The sequence below is a fragment of the Protopterus annectens genome, chromosome 17.part0, assembly GCF_019279795.1.
Source record: "Protopterus annectens isolate FY-2018-M chromosome 17.part0, PAN1.0, whole genome shotgun sequence".
NCBI lineage: Eukaryota > Metazoa > Chordata > Ceratodontiformes > Protopteridae > Protopterus > Protopterus annectens.
In genome coordinates this window covers 73549193-73571707 of record NC_056751.1, presented here as the reverse complement: position 1 = coordinate 73571707, position 22515 = coordinate 73549193, and positions in this window count along the sequence as shown.

Genomic DNA, 22515 nt, shown 5'->3' with positions numbered 1-22515 from the left:
CATTTTTTAATCATTTCATCCTGTAGACCACACATTATTCCTACTTAAATGAGAAATGAGAAATTCAAAGTGCAGTTCCATGTAGTTATTAAGGCTTCACTAAAACTGGCTATGGCTTTACTAATAATTCATTATTATTCATAAAGTTTAAGAGCCTGCAGCAATAAAATCTCTAAGTAATTCAAGCTGCCCTTTTGCGCTCGGTGTATTTCAAACTTTAGCACTAGAAAGATCGGGTCTTAATTTGGGTTCATCCTCTTCCAGCCCAATTGGCCTTGATGATGTAGATGGTTGCTGCACAAAATATATATTCCCACTCTTTCTACATCACTTCAGTGAGTACTGAGTACTGGGCTGTGTATACCTTATGTGTATTCATTTTTTATATGAACTTATTAGTTTATTGCCGCATTATTTCTAGTCTTAAATTAAGTCTCTTGCATAGTACAATGCAATTTTTCTAAATGGATTGATATGGATGCAAGTAAGGGCAAAATTAGCAGCATTACTCTGATGTGATTTGTTTTTAATGTGTACTAAGTTTATTTTTCCCTGCTTCTTGCCAGTTCCCACTTCTGCTTACATTTTCTTCTGTCATCAATCAGCACTCAAGATCTACGTCTAAACTGAAATTACTGACTAGAGTAGCGACCGCTAAGGAATATGTTATACACAGCATTTATGAGTATATTGTATCTGGGCTTGATTTTATTATATTCTAATCAACCATGTTACTTGCTGTATATTGTTTGCTTGTATTTTATTTTCACTTCTTCTTCTTTCAGCTGCTCCCATTAGGGGTCGCACAGCGGATCATCTGTTTCCATTTCTTCCTGTCCTCTGCATCTTGCTCTGTCACACCAACCACCTGCATGTCCTCTCCCACCACATCCATAAACCTTATCTTAGGCCTTCCTCTTTTCCTGTTACCTGGCAGCTTCATCCTTAGCATCTTTTTCCCATTACACTCAGCATCCCTCCTCAGCACGTCCAAACCAATGCAATCTCATCTCTCTATCTTTGTCTCCAAACCATACAACCTGAGCTGACCCTCTAATACACTCAGTCCTAATTCTGTCCATCCTCAGAACACCCAGTGCAAATCTTAGCATCTTTAACTTTGCCACCTCCAGCTCTGACTTCTGTCTTTTCGTCAGTGCCACCATGTCCAATCCATATAACATAGCTGGTCTCAGTACCATCTTACAGACCATTCAGTAGTGGCTGGTGACTTTAAATCAAAGGGGGGCTGCAGGAGGCAGGTGAGTGGATGGGGTCAATGGGAAGGGGTATGGCCAACTAGAAAGGGGAGGAGCTATGCTCAAAACCACAAAAACTGTAACTTTAATTAAATACGATACCCTGGGTGCCAAACCGTCATTATGAGAGAGACAAAATAAAGTGTAGAAGAAAAAAAATATTTAAATGCATTGGCTGCATGACAGCTTACTTAATATCTAGATGGAAACAAAAAGGTTGTGAAGCATGAACAAATAAATTACTTTTTAAATACATTACTGGAATGCCAGTCAAAATCAAGTATAAGAAAAACAAGCAGCCCTCAACTCAAACCACTTCTCCTTGCACTGCAGTTCCAATTATAATTTATATTCAGCTTTATTAAAGTACCAAGTAACATGATGAAAGTAGCAGCCTCTGTGATACCTCCACTTGTAAAAATGTTTCTTATCCAAAAAGCACAGAAAAGCACAGAAGCACAGGAAAAAAAGGCAGTGTACCTTAACTCTCATATTTGCACAACTCATCTGCACAGCAAATGTAGGACAATGTTTGTTCATGTGCTAACAGATGGTTAGGTTTGATAAAGCACCTTTACAGAGTAAAGGCAGCGAGTTTATTAATAAAAAAATAAATTCCTACCCTGCATGCCATTTATAATGATGGATGACTCTCACGTACACAGCTGTATACACAACTTATTTATTTTTTACCCTTTATGCATTTCCTTAACAGAATCCATCATTTAACCTGCCCAAGCTGTCCTACAGCACAACTGCATTTCTGGGATAACCTCCTTAACTGTTAGCTTAATAAAAGATACCATGGTACATTACATCACACTATGTTTTGTCAAGTTTAAATTCTCTAAAGCTTCAAACTGGTGAAACACATCAAATGAAGTTTCAGCTGGATGAAACCCACAAAAGAATAGCATTTCTTTGACAGGACAAGTCCCTATTGTAGTCCCATACATCCTTATTTAAATATACTGTAATCACACAACTATGGACTGAAAGAGAAAAGCCCACACAAACGATTACTGTCAGCATGCAAATAGAAATCACACTGTCAGTACCTTCCTATGGGGAATAAGAAGCTGTGGGATCAGCATTGGAAACTGTACACACAAAGTTTAAATCTCATCTACTGTACAGTCAATTAAATGTAATGCTGTGAGTGAAAGGTACATTCAGAGTGCTACCTGTCCATCTCTGGCAATAGTATGTCAGAATGTGTCTGTATCTGAGCACATCACGTGGGGTGTAATTGTGTAATTCACTTGAAGGGCAGCATCTTTTACTGCTGTCTTTGTTAGCCAGAATAGAAAAAAAGTTTATACTCCATCTTGGGCTATATTTGTACAGCACATTACTATCCTAACAGCAGCAGAGGTCTTACAACAAATACCTTGTTAATTTGTGCACCTGGCCCATATTACTCTCAGCTGTTACTCTAATATTATTGTCCCAAACAGCAGGCTTCTGAAGTAGTTCAATGTGTACACAAGCGTGTGTGTGTGATTGTGTGTGTGCATGTCTTTATACTATATATAAATTTGTGTTAGTATATTTAATTATTTACTTGCTTTTATTTACTGGGGAAAGTCCAACTGGGTTATAGTGCTCATTTTCAGTGGTGAATCAGGGGAGAAAACCTCCACTAAATAGTAGCTGTAAAATATAACACAGTTTAAACAAACTCAAAAGAAAGGACAGTGTACAAAAATAATGACATTCATTCAAAGGGATTAAACAGGAACTGTCCCACAAAGATATAAAGTACAGTTAAATTTTAACAAGTAAAAGCAATAATAGAAACCCAAGCGAGTAAAGTGTCAGTTACCAAATTCAAAGTAACAGTCCAGACACTCATATGCGGTAACTGAAACACAAGCAGGCCTCAAAGTTCCATATACGAAGCTGATAAAAATTCTGTTATGCAAAATATCACACTGGTCACAATAGAATCAAGATGAACGTTCTTTATTTGGTACAGTTAGCGCTTTCACCTCCTCGGCTTCATCAGACTGTCTGATGAAGCCGAGGAGGTGAAAGCGCTAACTGTACCAAATAAAGAACGTTCATCTTGATTCTATTGTGACCAGTGTGATATTTTGCATAACAGAATTTTTATCAGCTTCGTATATGGAACTTTGAGGCCTGCTTGTGTTTCAGTTACCGCATATGAGTGTCTGGACTGTGAAATTTTAACAAGTGACAATGATCAATGCTAAAAGTGTTTTTACAGGCCAAACTCCCCAGTGTGAGGATCTGCACCCATCCACATTTCTGCTGCTTAAATGCATACAGTCTTAAAGGCAGAAATGTGATGCTCTACAGAACTGAATTCTAAAGTAGGTGCCCAGTTGGGAATTCAAGACTTGATACTTAATGCATGTTCTTAAACTATGAAATAAGAGTGAGCTGTAAAAGTTGCTATTACACAATAAAAGTGTATCTTTTAATCATGGGTAATCCCCCTGCACCTCACAAATGTGGTGAACTGCACCCACCCACCCACATCCCTGCTACTTATATATACTAATTTCAAGATCACTGTACCTTATCCAAAGTGCAGTTTTTGAGATATAGCAATTTGGAACTTTGAGATATTTTCCCTTCTTCTTCTTCTTCTTTTGGCTTTTCCCAGTTAGGGGTCACCACAGTGGATCATCTGTCCGCTTATGATTGGCAGTGGAGTTTTTTATGGTGTCGAGTTGCCAGCCTGGCGCCCAACCTTCCACATAAGGCACACACACGCACATACGCACATACGCACACACTCACACCTAGGGCCAATTTAGAGTGTCCAATCCACCTACTGCATGTCTTTGGGATGTGGGAGGAAACCAGAGCACCCGGAGGAAACCCACACGACCACAGGGAGGACATGCAGACTCCACACAGAAGGCACCCCAGCCAAGAATCGAACCGGAGAACCTCTTGCTGTGAGGTGGCAATGCTAACCACTGCACCACCGTGGCCGCCCTTTTGAGATATTTTCCCTTAATTGGGCTAAAATGTTAACACTTCCTAGGAGCAAACTTTCATTTCCTGCACTTGCAATAGGAACCCCTCTAAAGTTTGACCACAGCACTGTAACTGTTGTGATTTCCTGTATAGATCAAGATGGTGTTTTATAGGAGAATTCTTCTTTCTCCGAACTACAGCAGTTGTGGAGTTAGTACATTTGAGTGATAGGGTGTGTGAGCTTCTTCCCCTACATACCAATATGACGTAATTAACCAAGTGATCAAAGTTTTGTCATTGCTCTTTTCAGTGTTGCTCATTACTGCAGGGTAGATTGTGCGTATATGTGCAAACTTGCAACAAAAGTTTATTTAATTGCATGTAAGCGTGAAAACAATCTTTGTGATTCTATGTCTTTTAAGTCCATGCTTCACAGTGGAGTTAAGGAAGTCTCTCCTTTTCCTAACTGTAGGCTATTTCCTAGTTCTAGGTGTGAGGGCAAAGCCTCCACATGGGGGTGGTGGAGTAAATGCATTATGAATTTTCATGATATTTCAATTAAATATGCAGTCAGTGTATTTTTACCATGAACTATAATGTGATTATATGAGGATTTGACAAATCTTTACATAATCGTATATGCCACAGACAAGAGTCAAAGCAAATTTTTCATTGAAACTGAAGGTTGACTTTATTATAAAATAATCTGAACAAGTTAACACTTTTGTCTGGAAATGCTTGACACTAGGTAACCACTGAAATCAATGTTGAGGTTAAACCTACTACTATGTAACTTCATGTGAGCTGTCATAAAGTCTCCCGGCAGGAATGTTTGATAACTACAAGACCTGTTTTGACTTCAACTGAAGTTTAACATCCCATCAAATAGTTGGACTTGCCTAATATTTCCACATGATACTAAAAACCTAAAAATATAATGTTTGAACTTGGCTGACCCTGGGGTGTCATAATGATTCTACATGATTCTAAATAACTTGTTTATAAAACACACACACACACACACACACACACACACACACACACACACACACACACACACACACACACACATACACACACACACACACACACACACACACACACACACACACCCTACCTCCCTCCAGCAGATCTGATCCTCCATTGCAGCTATTAAGTTCTCCATAGTGGCCTGAATCTGTCTCTGCAAGCAGCCCGATCCTCCATGACAGCTACATCCTCCGTAGCAGCCAACACAGGCTGTCCTGGGTTTCCACGAGAGATGTGAGTAGGCTGGAGCCTCCAGCCTGTGGACGATGCAGTCCAGTTGACGAGATGACCTTAAGACCTTTCCTTTCACTCTTACTGGTACCCATCTGTCACAAATCACTCCTTATACTCAACTTTATCCCTCTGTAGTTAGTACAGCTCCACACTTATTCTTAAAAATTGGTACTAATACACTTCTTCTCCATACCTCAGGCATACTCGCACTTTCCAAGAATTTGTTAAACAATCTGGTTAAAAACTCTACTGCCATCTCTCATAAACACCTCCATGCTTCCACAGGTATGTCATCTGGACCAACAGCTTTTCCATTCTTCCTCTTCTTCATAGCTGTCTTTACTTCCCTCTTGCTAATCTGTTGCACTTTTTGATACACTATCCCCACATCATCCAACCTTCTCTCTCTCTCTCATTTTCTTCATTCATCAACACCTCAAAGTACTTTTTCCATCTGCTCAGCACATTCTCTTCACTTGAGAGTACATTTCCCTTGTTATCCTTTATCACCCTAATCTGATGCACAGCTTTCCCAGCTAGGCCCCTCAGCCTAGCCAATCTGTACAACTCCTTTTTTCTACCTTAGTGCCCAGCCATTCATACAACTCACCATACACCTTATCCTTACCCTTTGCCACCTCTCTCTTCACCATCCACCTCATCTCCTTGTACTCTCCCCTACTTTCTTCATCTCTCTGATAATCCCGCTTCTTCTTTGCCAACCTCTTCCTCTGTATACTCTCCTCTGCTTCCTCGTTCCACCACCGGGTCTCTTTGTCCTCCTTCCTCTGTCCAGATGTGACACCAAGCACCTTTCTAGCTGTCTCCCTTACCACCTCTGCTGTAGTTGCCTAGCTATCTAGTAACTCTTTACTGTCACCCAGTGCCTTTCTTAACTCTTCCCCGAACTACACCTTACAGTCATCCTTTTTCAAACTCCACTATTTGATCCTTGGCACTGCCCGCACTCTCCTCCTCTTCTTCTTGATTGTCAATGTCATCATATAAGCCACCATATTATGCTGCCTAACTACACTTTCACTGTCATCACTATACAGTCTCAAATCTCCTTCAGACTGTCCTTCCTACATAGGATATAATCCACCTGTGTGCATATTCCTCCACTTTTGTATGTCACTCTATGCTTCTCCCTCTTCTTAAAAATACATATTCACCACAGCCACGTCCATCCTTTACACAAAATCCACTACCATCTGACCTTCTGCATTCATCTCTTTGACACCATACCTACCCATCACCTCCTCATCTCCTCCGTTCCCTTAAGCACAAACATGCCCATTGAAATCCGCTCCAATCACCACTCACTCACCATTGGGTACACTCTTCACCACTTCATCCAACTCACTCCAAAATGTTTCTTTCTCATCCATCACACACCCAACTTGTGGAGCATATGCAGTAACAACATTCATCATCACACCTTCAGTTTCCAGCTTGATAGACATCACTCTGTCTGACACTCTTTTCACCTCCAAAACACTCTTGATATACTGTTCCTTCAGGATAAACCCTACCACATTTCTCCTCCCATCCACATCATGGTAGAACAATTTGAACCTACCTCTGATACAGCTGGCCTTACTCCTGATGTTCTTCATGTTTCACTGTTGCAGTCATTACATTTGGGTAATCTGTTGGCAGGTTGCCCTCAGTCGGCCTGATTAACAAAGTCTTGGGTCCTGCATTGGTTGCTGTCCCTTCTTCCATGACGTCAGGTCGTCAGGGGTATAAAACATGCAGCCGACGCCATTACATCAGTCTTTCTTGATGCATGGTGCCCGAAGCAGAAGCAGTTCGCAAGTGCCCAGTCAGCCGACTCCTGAAATTTTCATTTTCGAGCTTCCAAACCAAAGTCTTCAACTAAAAAGCTAAGTACCCCACTGGGGAAACTTTTTCTTGCTCCTTACCAATGTCAGTAAAAGTTAATAATTGCATTACTTGTGGGAAGCAAATACCTCATAAGGATTTCCATTTGTACTGTATTCCTTGCCTAGGCCCTGACCACAATGTACCTTGCTGTCAGTTTTGTGCTAAATTTAATCAACGCACTGTTAAACGTTGGTATATTTTTGCTTCTAAATATTTTGGCTCATGCTTTAGTTATCCAGACATGCCATCAGTTAGCAATCCGACTACAGGAATACCTAAAAAACGCAAAGAAAAAGACAGAGACAGGCAGTCGAGATCCAAAACTGACAACAATGCTTCTCCTAAGCCAGTTGCCAGCTCACCGGTACTCAGTGAGGTGCTTTCACAGCTCCTGATACCTGCTACTTCTCATTCGCAGGCCTCTACTGGGACCCATTTGGAGTCTGGTATGTGCAAGATGCTTCAATTATGGAACCCGTGGATGTCTCTACTTCAGATGGGTCCAGAGCCGCTGTGCAGGCACCGGCTTCTGAGGGTGTCTTCAGGCCTACAGATTTGTATATTAGACCAATGCCATCTTCAAAACTAAGGCCAAAATCTAAATCTATGTCTAAAAAAATGATGCCTGGGCCACATGTGCAGGCCCCTATGCCTAAAAACAAATGATCAAAATGGCTGAAGATTTAATTACTCTGATCAGGGGTAGCCAACCCCCCCCCCCCCTTCTAAGAGGCCTAGGCAAGACATTGATTATGAATCTTCTGAACAGGATTCTATTTCTTCTGACTCTTTTAATGAATATGATTTGTCTATACCTACTTATGAGGACTCTGATGCAGAAGATTCCATTCCTTCTGCTTCTCCCCCTGAGGATTTTTCTTTTGGGGAAACTTTACACACCTTAAGGGAACATTTACACTGGGAAAGTCAGGATTTCTCTCAATCTAAAAAGAGACTTAGGGATTTTCTTCTTCTTCCTCAGAATAGGCCTTTGGCTATACCTCCTGTTCTAGACATTGTTGATGATGTTTTTTCAGAATCTAGTATGGCTCCTTGTAAGCCAGACAAATATTACAGGGTTCCTGTCTCCCACAAATTCCTTTTCAAAAATCCTATTGCAGATACTGAAACCATTCTTCAGGGTCCCAAGGGCATTCAGGCCTCTACTGCTAAAAATCCTACCCCTTCTGATAGAGATTCCAGGGCGCTGGATAGATGGGGTAAGAAGGTTTACACTTCTGCAACCTTGGCAATCAGGGCTTTAAACTGTTAATTTCATATGCTTAAATATCAACAGCATTTCATGGGACTGCTTAAACAGAAAATGATGTTAATTTCTGACTGTGTGGAAAATAAAGATTTACAGGATTTATTGCATTCAGCTGAACAAGTTGGAAAACATACTTTGCAATGTGGTTTTGATTCTTTGGAGGCCTCTTGCAGGGCTGCTGTAACTGGGTCTGTGCTAAGAAGGCATGCTTGGCTCAAAGAGCAAACTCTACCTGATCATGTTAAAGCAAAAATTGTTAGATGCTCCTTTACAACAGGACTGTCTCTCTGGTAATAAAGCTGAAGAAGTTTTAAAAAAGATGGAAGATAAAGCTAAATCTATGCAAACTGAAAGATTTCTTACAAGTGCAACCTCCAAGATTTAGTAGGAACTGGCCTACTAAGAAGTGGTCCTTTCCAGTCCCTTCGAGAGCCACTCAAGTCAAACTCAGACATTCCAAAGGCTCCAGGTTTCAGTCACAAGGGACTTTCAGAACAAAACAATGGGGTGCCTCCTCCTCCAAATCTGGAAACAACAAGGAACCTCCCTATGGTAAGTAGTCTCAATGACTTCCCCTTACACTTACCAAGCACTTATCTTTTAGCTGCCCCTTTGGGGGGAAAACTGGCACTTCATGCAAGAAACTGGCAACTTATAACCCAGGACAAATGGGTTTTAAATATAGTATCCCAGGGATACAGCTTTCATTTCCACACATTGCCAATCCCAAACAGATGGCCAGACCTGCCCCCAAATCAGTGGGCAGAGGCCCAGAAACAAGTACTGTCTATCATGAACATGGGGGCTATTCAACCAGTACCAGAAGAGGAAAAGGGACAAGGTTTCTATTCAAGACTTTTCCTGGTACCTAGAAAAGACAAATCATGGCATCCAATTCTGGACTTATCTACTCTAAACACATTTCTGGACATTCCAAAATTCAAGATGCTGACTTTTCAACAGTTACTTCCTATGCTAGGCTAAGATGCCTGGTTGGTAACTCTAGACTTAAAAGAGGCTTACCTGCATATCCCAATCAGGGAATCTTGCAAAAGATACCTCCGCTTCAAAGCAGGCTACTTGCATTACCAGTTCTATGAACTGCCTTTTGGCTTATCTACTGCACCCAGGGTCTTCACAAAGTGCCTGGCTCCGGTAATTGCATTTTGCAGGCAAAGAAATATTCAAATATATCCATACCTGGACGATTGTCTAATTCAGGCAGAAAACAGGGACATTCTTCAAAAACATCTGGTGTTTGTAAAAAGGGTTCTAACTTGTCTAGGGTACACCATAAATGAAAAGAAATCACAACCGATACCCTCTCAAAAAATTACATTCCTGGGTGCAAGCTTGAATACAACTGCCCAAATGGCTTACCTTATGCCAGAAAAACAAATTCATTTCTTAACTTACTTCAAACAGGTGGCCACAAAAACCCTGCTATCTGCAAGACAAATTCTGCAAGCCTTGGGGTTCATGGCCTCCTACATTCTTCTAATTCCATATGCAAGACTACATATGAGGAAACTTCAGTGGTACTTAAAAAGTTTATGGAGTCAACATTGTCACAGCCTGGAAACAATGATTCCTATCATACCTTGCCTACAACTATTGTTCCTATGGTGAGCAGAGGCCTGCCACCAAAACAAGGGACTGCCATTTACTCCACCCCCTGCCACACAAACCCTAACTACAGATGCATCAGACTATGCTTGGGGGGCTCATCTGGCAGGGAAGTGCATTCAGGGCAAATGGAGCTCAAATCAAATGCATCTTCATATCAATCAAAAAGAGATGCTAGCTGTATGGAATGCACTGACAGCCTTCAAGGACTACCTTCATCCAGGACAATTAATGATAAAGGCAGACAACACCACAGTTATGTGGTACATAAACAAGCAGGGGGATACACACTCCTACCCCCTTTGCAGACTAGCCATGGCATTGTGGAACACGGCCTTGACCTATCAAATACAACTACAAGCTCAATTCCTGCCAGGAAAGCTGAATATTCTGGCAGACGAACTAAGCAGAAATCTCATGGACCCACACAAATGGAAACTGGAACCATGGATTTTCAACATGTTGACATGCAAATGGGGGAGTCCAGACATAGATCTTTTTGCCTCACACCAGAACTATCAGTTGGACAAATTCTGCACAAGAACTCATCACAAAAAAGCCTGGAAAGTGGATGCTCTATCATTCAGCTGGAAAAAGCTATCAGTCTATGCTTTTCCCCCTCTGCCTCTGCTCTCCAAAGTTCTACTAAAAGTCAAACAGGACAAGCCAAAAATGATTTTGATTGCTCCAGACTGGCCTCACCAACACTGGTACCCACTCCTGCGCAATGTGTCTCACCTTCCACCGTGGCACCTGCCTCAGACACCTTACTTACTGTTTCAGCAGAACAACCAAATTCTGCACACTCAGCTCCAAACTTTGAATCTTGCAGCATGGCTAATCACCTAAACTCACCCTTAGCATCCCTCAGCAAACCTGGGATGGATGTCATTTTGGAGGCAAGAAGGCATAGTATTAGAAAATCTTATGCTGAAAATGGAAAATATTCTGTGCCTGGAATCATTCACAAGGGATATGCACAGCAGTGCCCAATATTCCTTAGATTTTACAATACTTAACTGAGATGCTTTACAAGGGCCTGTCCTTTTCTTCCATACAAATTCATGCCTCAGCCATTTCAGCTCATTACAGCACAGAACCTCCCCTTTTCTCTCATCGTCTGCTAAAGCATTATCTCAGAGAGGCCAAAAACTTAAGACCAACCAGGAGAGTTCCAACCCCTGCCTGGGACCACAATTTTGTATTGGAAAAACTCACTCTCCCTCCTTTCAAGCCAGCTGCTACTGCAGACTTAAAATTTCTCTCCTGGAAAACAGTTTTCCTTTTAGCAGTCACTTCAGCTAGAAGGATTTCTGAATTACAGGCTCTTATGGCAGTGGAGCCTTTTATTATTTTTCATGTGGACAGGGTGTTTCTCAGGACCAATCCATCCTTCATGCCTAAGGTGGTATCCAGTGTGGCTCTTAATCAGACCATTCATTTGCCAGCTTTCTTTCCCAATCCACAGAACAAGGGGGAGCAGATTCTGCATTCATTGGATGCACACAGACAACTTAGATTTTACTTAAACGGACAAAATTTCTAAGAAAATCTGAACAACTACTGGTGGCATTTGCTGTAGGGGCAGAGGGAAAGGCTATTTCAAAGCAGACTATTTCCAAATGGATAAGCCATTGCATTCATTTCTGCTATATGCACCATGGTAAAACTATCCCCAGGGGATCAGATCTCATTCCACCAGGGCTGCATCTACTTCTACAGCCTTTCTCAGAGGTGTTCCTACCAGAGACATTCTAGAAGCTGCTACCTGGAGCTCAGTTCATAAGTTCACCAAACATTACCATTTACCTTTCTTCTCTAAATCCAGAGCTGGCTTTGCCACTGCTGTCCTGCAGGGACCTATAGCTGGTCCTAATGATGTATAAATCCATCCTCCCAACCATAGCTTTGGGAATCTACCCAAATGTAATGACTGTAACAGTGAAACACGAAGAACATAGTACAGTTGTGCACACTTACCATAAATGTAGATATTCAAGTGTATTCACTGTTGCAGTCCTTCTTACCCTCCCTCCAACCCCCTGTTTTTCTCTTACTATACATCTGCTTTCCTTTACTATGCTTAAAAGCCTTTTTGGTGTATTTGCTTTTGTTTGGAGGTATATTTGTGTGTTTTTTAATTACTTAAATATTTGGCTCCCCATTGGGGGGGGGCACCTGACATTTGGGGCAAGAAAAACTGATGTAATGGCATCGGCTGCATGTTTTATACCCCTGACGACCTGACGTCATGGAAGAAGGGACAGCAACTGATGCAGGACCCAAGACATTGTTAATCAGGCCGACTGAGGGCAACCTGCCAGCAGATTACCCAAATGTAATGACTGCAACCGTGAATACACTCGAACATCTACATTTATGGTAAGTGTACACAACTGTACTTTCCACCTGGTCTCTTACATGCATAATATATCAGCCTTCCTTCTCTTCATCATAGCAGCTAGCTCTCTCCCTTTATCAGTCATACTGTCAGCATTCAAAGCTCCTAACCTCACTAACATACTCCTAACCTCTCTCCTCAAGCCTCCAGTCATGCCTTCGCTCTCTTCTTTTCCTTCTCCTTCAGCCAACAGTAGCCCAATTTCTACCAGCACCCTCTTGGCTAACAGTACTGGTGATAGTCGTTGTTTACTCGAGCCTTGACCAATCCGTTATGGAAATCTGTATTGTCCGCAAATATAATCTGACAAAAATTTTACACCAGGTGCCATTCCTGATGTAACCCTCCTCTTTTATCCAGGCTTGGGACCAGCACGAAGAAATACACTGGCTTGTGCATCCCCAGTGGCTATTTTCACTTCCATTTTATGAATATATTTTAAAAAGTAAATCATTTTTTGTTATTACTTGAATGGTTTAAACTACAAATATGATGCTCTCATTTACTGTATTTCTTACTTTGATTTGTGTCAGCTTTAATTCTTCCAATAATATCTTTTGCTAGTAACTTATGGCATTTCTTCCTTTCTTCCCTGAATAGTATTTGCATAACTCTACGGAACTCTGAAGTTATAAAACCCTATTTTCTTTTGCATCTCTCAGAGAAAACTCCATATTCTAAGACGTAGTGCTGTGAAAGTGTCAAAGGTGAAGAGCTTTATATGATGCTTACAGCTGGATAGCCATCATATAGCTTAAGCACAATGTCCTTGAAGTGATAAGGCTAAACTGACTATTTTCCTTTTGACAACAGTTCATTTGTGATAATACTAGCCATGAATTTGCAGTTACAGATCTAAATTTCAAACCTAGCTTTGAAGATTGCATGGGATGCACTTTTGTTGATGTATAGAGAGAGACTACTCCAAAAGGTGGAGACTCCATTTGATAAGAAAGTTGAAATAACAGAAGATATTGTTAGATTTAAAATGGAGGTTTAAGTATTTGGACTGGATGCATGGTGGTGCAGTGATTAAGATCAACACTAACACAACTGTTGCCTGGGTTTAATTTCTAGTTAGGGAACCTTCAATACATTTACAAGGAAAGAAAGTGGAAGGGACAGGTACAGCTAAGGAGGGAATGACCACATGGCCCAACTGCCTTGTATATCCTATGGCTCTATGTAGAATGCATCCTCAACTGAGGAGAAGATGGTCAGAAAGTGCAGGGAGCTTCATTGACTGGACATTGAACCAGGACCAACCATAGTACAAAGAAGACAGAAATGTACCACTACAATGCCAGGAATTCTCAGAGGTAGTATCCCCCCCCCCAAAAAAAATATAAAGGATAGAAACTGACACAAATATTTATTTATTTGCTTGCTTATTAAGATGGATGTATGTATTTATGTTGTTAAGTAGAAGGATGAAGTGGTCAAACTACCTTTGTTTATTCTGATGTAAGCCTATATACAGAGACAAAGAACATTGTGTCTGTTTTTATAGACGTAAATGTATATCAACACTATGAAGAACATATGAGTAACGCTATTTTAATAAGATATGTTAATGAAAAGTATGGGGTGGAAAAGTATGCACCATTTATGTATATCTGGATTCTATTGCTTAGTATATCTTATATTCTACAAAATATATAAAAATATGACATATCATTAAGTAGCTCAGCACATTAGCTAGGAAATGACTAGCCTGGTCTACAGAACAAGTATATTTGTATGTTTCAGTTAAATGTTCTTCAAGAAATGCTTTAAGCTTTAAGAGTACTTTTTATTTCCTGATGTTGGTTGCCACTGCATTCTAACTTATTGAGGCAATTTTGGAGAATGCCTCTCAGTAGCTGAAAGGTGAAAGAAGGGCCTACTTAGAATGGGGAACTCTTGATTTTGAATAGCACATGACATTTTAAGTGTAATTAGCAATGATGTGCAGTACTGCTCATTACAAATTTTAAAAAAGTTACTATTTGTTGAAGATAAATAGCCCCAACAGTCACTTGGTGCCAATTAGCTATCTGTTTGGCTAAACAGTGATGTTCTCTGTTATGTCCTAGATGAATAAACTGTAAAATGTTCTTTTCTGTCATGTAAAATAATGCAGCATTTTGTGGAGAACTTTGTGTTACAATGGGTACAGCACATTCTAATATAGGAATAAACACATTAGTAATAATTGTCTTTGTTGCCTCACATGTGAGATGATATGATGACTCATATCACTACCTAATCTATTTCTGGACTTTCTCAGTAATTTTTGCAATGTGCTCTGCGAATGAAAGTTAGGGATTTAATACTAACAAAGTATATTTCTTTTGCTTCTGTAAATGGTAAGGGATTACCAGCAGGGTTTGTTCAGAAGGATTTTTTTTTTGGATGATGCAAGTCTTTGTGTAGTACCAAAGGCCATTATATTTGTTTTGGTAACATTAACATTCAGCATATTATCTGCTAGTCCATTCTAATTTAAAGTTAGTTCTGTGCGATTTTGAAATTGCCGCTATGAAAAGTGTCAGGTTAAATATTAATGGAGCTGTGTCCATATACATATATAAAATATATAAAAGTTGCTAGGTTGTCACACTATATGGGAGTACTCATGTATGCAAAGAGTGGATGAAAGGGCTAGAGAAGGTTTGAAGAAGAAAACATGGCAAGAAAATATGCCAAAGGAAATGATAATACCTTGGAGCCTTGCATGTATGTTATGCATGTTTTTGGATCAGAATGCTACATGCCCCTGCCTTGATTCAAACCTAGTATGAGAATGTTCCAAAGGGGTAAAAACCCATGCACAATATTTCTTGAGATAGGATGATTGCAATCCTTACCTGCAATACAGTTGCATGTACAGCATCATAGATCTGAAATATAATACAACTCAAGTAAATACAAAGTAGAGTGATGGGAAAAATAAGGAATATTCTAAATAAAATGAAAAATACCATTGAAACACAACTGTAATTTGTCAAGGTTGGACTGTACTGTAGACTTTTAAAGTAAAGATCGGAGACAAGAAAAAAGGAAATCTAAGGAAACTCAAAGGTATCCCTGAAATATATATCTAATTTCAGAGACAATAATATTTTATCTTATGAATTGTAGTCAACAGTTCTCGATATGTAGTGTATATGATCTCAAAAAGATATAAATGCATTCAATAATGCCTAAATATTTAAAGGAGGAAATGTTTGATTTATACAATATTGTAAATGATTATCTCAATTAGAATATCACTGCCCATTAATGTACTGACTACTTAATCTCAGGGGAATGCTAAAGAGTCCCTTTAGCCACGTATGGACATCATTAAAATAATTCGCCAAGCTGTGGATGAGCATCAAGTTATCTTCAACAGCCAGACAATTAATGTCATAAGAAAATTCATGTTAATGAGGAGACTATTCATTATTAGAATATAAAAGGGGCCAGAAATGGACCCCTGTGTAGCCCCCTGAGTATTAACTACTTTGCACATAATATTTCTCAGTGAACCAACAAAAATTCTCATCCATACCAGTCAGAAGAATGAAACTTATAGTTAGCAGAGACAGAAAGGCCCTATGACTGATCCACAGTACCGAGTGCCTTCATAAAATGAAGAAATAGCACAGCAATGTAAATGGCATATACCTATACAAGCAGGTAATATCTAGTAACAACACCATTCAGTCCAGCATATCTATACAAGCGGTAAATATCTACTATCAATACCATTCAGTCCAGCATATCTATACCAGCAGATACTATCTACTACCATTACCATTCATTCCAGCATATCTATACAGAAAGGTAATATCTACTACCAATACCATTCAGTCCAGCATATCTATACAAGCAGGTAATATCTATTACCAATACTATTCAGTCCAGCAGATCTATACAAGCAGTAAATATCTACTACCAGTATATCATTTAGTCCAGCATATCTATACAAGCAGGTAATATCACTACCAACACCATTCAGTCCAGCATATCTATACAAGCAGTAAATATCTACTACCAATACCATTCAGTCCAGCATATCTATACTAGAAGTAAATATCTAGAACCAATACCATTCAGTCCAGAATGTCTATACAAGCAGTAAATATCTACTACCAATACCATTCAATCCAGCATATCTATACAAGCAGTAAATATCTTCTACCAGTACCATTCAGTCCAGCATATTTATACACGCAGGTTTTATCTACTACCAATTCCATTCAGTCCAGCATAACTATACAAGCAGTAAATATCTACTACCAATACCATGTGTCCAGCATATCTATAAAATCAGGTAATATCTACTACCAATACCATTCAGTCCAGAATATCTCTACAAGCAGTAAATATCTACTACCAATATGATTCAGTCCAGCATATCTATACAAGCAGTAAATATCTACTATCAATACCATTCAGTCCAGCATATCAATACAAGCAGGTAATATCTACTACCAATATAGGTAGCTTTTTACACACTGTGTCGCTATGTTAAAGGAGTTTAACATAACGAGACAGCTTTGAAAAAAGTAGCGGAGATCTCAGCATATCTATACAAGCAGGTAATATCTACTACCAATATCATTCAGTCCAGCATATCTACACAAGCAGGTAATATCTACTACCAATATCATTCAGTCCAGCATATCTATACAAGCAGTAAATATCTACTATTATACCATGACCCCCCAATAATATTCCAAAACGTGCACGCTGATTGGCCAGCGTGCACATTGTAAATCGACTTATATATAAGTCTCTTTTAAAACACTGTCTCGCTATGTTAAAAGAGTTTAACATAGCGACACAGGTTTAAAAAAAGCAACGGAGATCTCCGCTACTTTTTTCAAAGCTGTCTCGCTATGTTAAACTCCTTTAACATAGCGACACAGTGTGTAAAAAGCAACGGAGATCTTGCTTTCTCCGTTGCTTTTTTTTAAAACCTATCTTGCTATGATAAATGGGTTTAACATAGCGAGACAGCTTTAAAATAAGCAACGGAGTTCTCCGTTGCTTATTTTAAAGCTGTCTCGCTATGTTAAATCCATTTAACATAGCGAGACAGGTTTAAAAAAAAAAAGCAATGGAGAAAGCAAAATCTCCGTTGCTTTTTACTGTTTCGCTACGTTAAATGGGTTTAACATAGCGAGACAGCTTTAAAATAAGCAACGGACATCTCCGTTGCTTATTTTAAAGCTGTCTCGCTATGTTAAACCCATTTAACATAGCGAAACAGTAAAAATCAACGGAGATCTTGCTTTCTCCATTGCTTTTGCCCACAGCTCTGATGTACTGCGTAGGCATGCGCAGTACATCAGAACTGCCGCGGATACCAGACAGCTGCGGAAGGGCAGCAAAGAGGCATTATACAATGCCATTATTTAAGAAAAGTAATTATTTCTTTTCTTAAATAATGTCATAGTATAATAGCAATAACCCACTTCTGGGTGTGGGTAATGTGGGATTTACCCACAGTTGTCTTTGTTTGGTTCGCCCTCGGGATCAAACCATGCCAACCGTGGGTAAATCCCGCATTACCCACACCCAGGCGTGGGTTATTGCTATACCAATACAATTCAGTCCAGAATATCTGTACAAGCAGTAAATATCTACTACCAATACCATTCAGTCCAGAATATCTATACAAGCAGTAAATATCAACTACCAATACTATTCAGTCAAGCAAATCTATACAAGCAGTAAATATCTACTACCATTAGCATTCATTCCAGCATATCTGTACAAGCAGGTAATATCTACTACCAATACCATTCAGTCAAGCATATCTATACAAGCAGTAAATATCTACTACCAATACCATTCATTCCAGCATATCTATACAAGCAGTAAATATCTATTACCAATATCATTCAGTCAAGCATAACTACGCAAGCAGTAAATATCTACTACCAATACCATTCTGTCCAGCATATCTATACAAGCAAGTATTGTCTACTACCAATAAAATTCAGTCCAGCATAACTATACAAGCAGTAAATATCTACTTCCAATATCATTCAGTCCAGCATATCTATACAAGCAGTAAATATATTCTACCAATACCATCCATTCTGGCATATCTATGCAAGCAGTAAATATCTACAACCAATACCTTTCAGTCTAGCATATCTATACTAGCAGTAAATATCTATTACCAATACCATTCAGTCCAGCATGTCTATACAAGCAGTAAATATCTACTACAAATACCATTCAGTACAGCATATCTATACAGACAGTAAATATCTACTACCAATACCATTCAGTCCAGCATATCTAGACAAGCAGTAAATTTCTACTACGAATACCATTAAGTCCAGCATATCTATACAAGCAGGTAGTTTCTACTACAAATACCATTCAGTCCAGCATATGTATATAAGCAGTAAATATCTACTACCAATAACATGCATCCAGCATATCTATACAAGCAGGTAATATCTGCAAACAATACTATTCAGTCAAGCATATCTATACAAGCAGTAAATATCTACTACCAATACCATTCAGTCCAATATATCTAAAGAAGCAGTAAATATCTACTACAAATAAAATTCCATCCAGCATATCTATACAAGCAGGTAATATCTACTACCAATACCATTCAGTCCAGCTTTTCTGTACAAGAAGTACATTTCTACTACCAATAGCATTCAGGCCAGCATATCTATACAAACAGTAAATATCAATTACCAATACCATTCAGTCCGGCATATATATACAAACAGTAAATATCTACTACCAATAGCATTCAGTCCACCATATCTATACAAGTAGGTAACGTTTACTACCAATTCCATTCAGTCCAGCATAGCTATACAAACAGGTAATATCTACTACCAATACCATTCAGTCCACCATATCTATACAAGTAGGTAACGTTTACTACCAATTCCATTCAGTCCAGCATATCTATGCAAGCAGGTATTATCTACTACCAGCACCGTTCAGTCCAGCATATCTGTGCAAGCAGGTAATATCTACTACCAATGCCATTCAGTCCAGCATATCTATACAAGCAGGTAATATCTACTACCAATACCATTCAGTCCAGAATATCTGTACAAGCAGTAAATATCTACTACCAATACCATTCAGTCAAGCATATCTATACTAGCAGTAAATATCTACTACCGATACCATTCAGTCCAGCATGTCTATACAAGCTGGTAATATCTACTAACAATATCATTCATCCAGCATATCTTTACAAGCAGTAAATATCTACTACCAATACCATTCAGTCCAGCATATGTTGACAAGCAGTAAATATCTACTACCATTACCATTCAGTCGAGCATAGCTATACAAGCAGGTAATATCTACTACCAATACAGTTCAGTCCAGCATACCTATACAAGAAGGTAATATCTACAACCAATACCATTCAGTCCAGCATATCTATGCAAGTAGGTAACATCTACTACCAAAATCATTCAGTCCTGCATATCTATACAAGCAGTAAATATCTACTACCAATACCATACCATTCAGTCCAACATAGCTATACAACAGGTAATATCTACTACCAATACCATTCATTCCAGCATATCTATACAAGTAGGTAATATCTACTACCAATTACATTAAGTACAGAATATCTATGCAAGCAGGTAATATCTACTACCACTACCATTCAGTCCAGCATGTCTATACAAGGAGGTAATATCTACTACCAATACCATTCAGTCCAGCATATCTATATAAGCAGGTAATATCTAATACAAATACCGTTCAGTCCAGAATATCTATACAAGCAGTAAATATCTGCTACCAATGCCATTTAGTCCAGCATATATATACAGGCAGGTAATATCTACTACCAATACAATTCGTCCAGCATATCTATACAAGCAGGAAATATCTACCACCAATACTATTCAGTCCAGCATATCTATACAAGCAGTAAATATCTACTATCAATAGCATTAATTCCAGCATATCTGAACAAGCAGGTAATAACTACTACCAATACCATTCAGTCCAGGATATCTATACAAGCAGGTAGTATCTACTATCAATACCATTCAGTCAAGCATAGCTATACAAGCAGTAAATATCTACTACCAATACCACTCAGTCCAGCATATCTATATAAGCAAGTAATGTCAACTAACAATACATTTCAGTCCAGCATATCTATACAAGCAGTAAATATATACTACCAATATCATTCAGTCCAGCATATCTATACAAGCAGTAAATATCTTCTACCAATACCATTCAATCCAGCATACCTACATAAGCAGTAAATATCTACTACCAATACCATTCAGTTAAGCATATCTATACAAGCAGGTTTTATTTACTACCAATTCCATTCAGTCGAGCATATCTGTACAAGCAGGAAATATCTACTACCAATATCATTCATCCAGCATATCTATACATGCAGGTAAAATCAACTACCAATACCATTCAGTCCAGCATATCTATAGAAGCAGTAAATATCTCCTACCTATACCATTCAGTCCAGCATGTCTATACAAGCAGGTAATATCTACTACAATACCATTCATCCAGCATATCTATACAAGCAGTAAATATCTATTAATATTGCCATTCAGTCCAGCATATCTATACACGCAGTATATATCTACTACCAATACCATTCATTCGAGCATATCTATACAAGTAGTAAATATCTTCTACCAATACCATTCAGTCCAGAATACCTATATAAGTAGTAAACATCTACTACCAATACCATTAAGTTAAGCATATCTATACAAGCAGATTTTATTTACTACCATTCCATTCAGTCCAGCATATCTGTACAAGCAGTAAATATCTACTACCAATACCATTCAGTCCAGCATATCTATACAAGCAGTAAATATTGACTGCCAATACCATTCAGTCCAGCATATCTATACAAGCAGGTAATATGTACTATCAATACCATTCAGTCCAGATTTTCTATACAAGAAGTAATTTTCTACAATCAATACCATTCAGTCCTGCATATCTATACAAACAGTAAATATCTACTATCATACCATTCAGTCCAGAATATCTATACAAGCAGGTAATTACTACATACACCATTCAGTCCAGCATATCTATACAAGCAGGTAATATCTACTACCAATACCATTCAGTCCAGCATATCTATATAAGGAGTAAATAACTACTAGCAATATCATTCAGGCCAGCATATCTATACAAGCAGGTAATATCTACTTCCAATACCATTACATCCCAGTATATCTATACTACCAGTAAATATCTACTGCCAATACCATTCAGCCCAGCATCTCTATACAAGCAGGTAATATCTACTACCAATATCATTCAGTCCAGCATATCAAGACAAGCAGTAAATATCTACTACCAATACCATTCAGTTCAGCATATCTATACAAGCAGGTAATATCAACTACAAATGCCATTCAGTCCAACATATCTATACAAGCAGTAAATATCTTCTACCAATGACATTCAGTTCAGCATATCTATACAAACAGGTTATATCTACTTCCAATACCATACAGTCCAGCATATCTATACTTGCAGGTAATATCTACTACCAATACCTTCAGTCCAGCATATCTATACAGGCAGGTAATATCTACTACCAATACCATTTGTCCAGCATAACTATACAAGCAGTAAATATGTACTACCTATACCATTCAGTCCAGCATATGTATACAAGCAGAAAATATCTACTAGCATTGCCATTCAGTCCAGCATTTGTATACAAGCCGATAATATCTACTGCAAATACCATTCAGTCCAGCATATGTACACAAGCAGGTAATATCTATTACCAATACCATTCAGTCCAGCGTATCTTAACAAGCCGTAATTATCTACTACCAATACCATGCAGTCCAGTATATGTA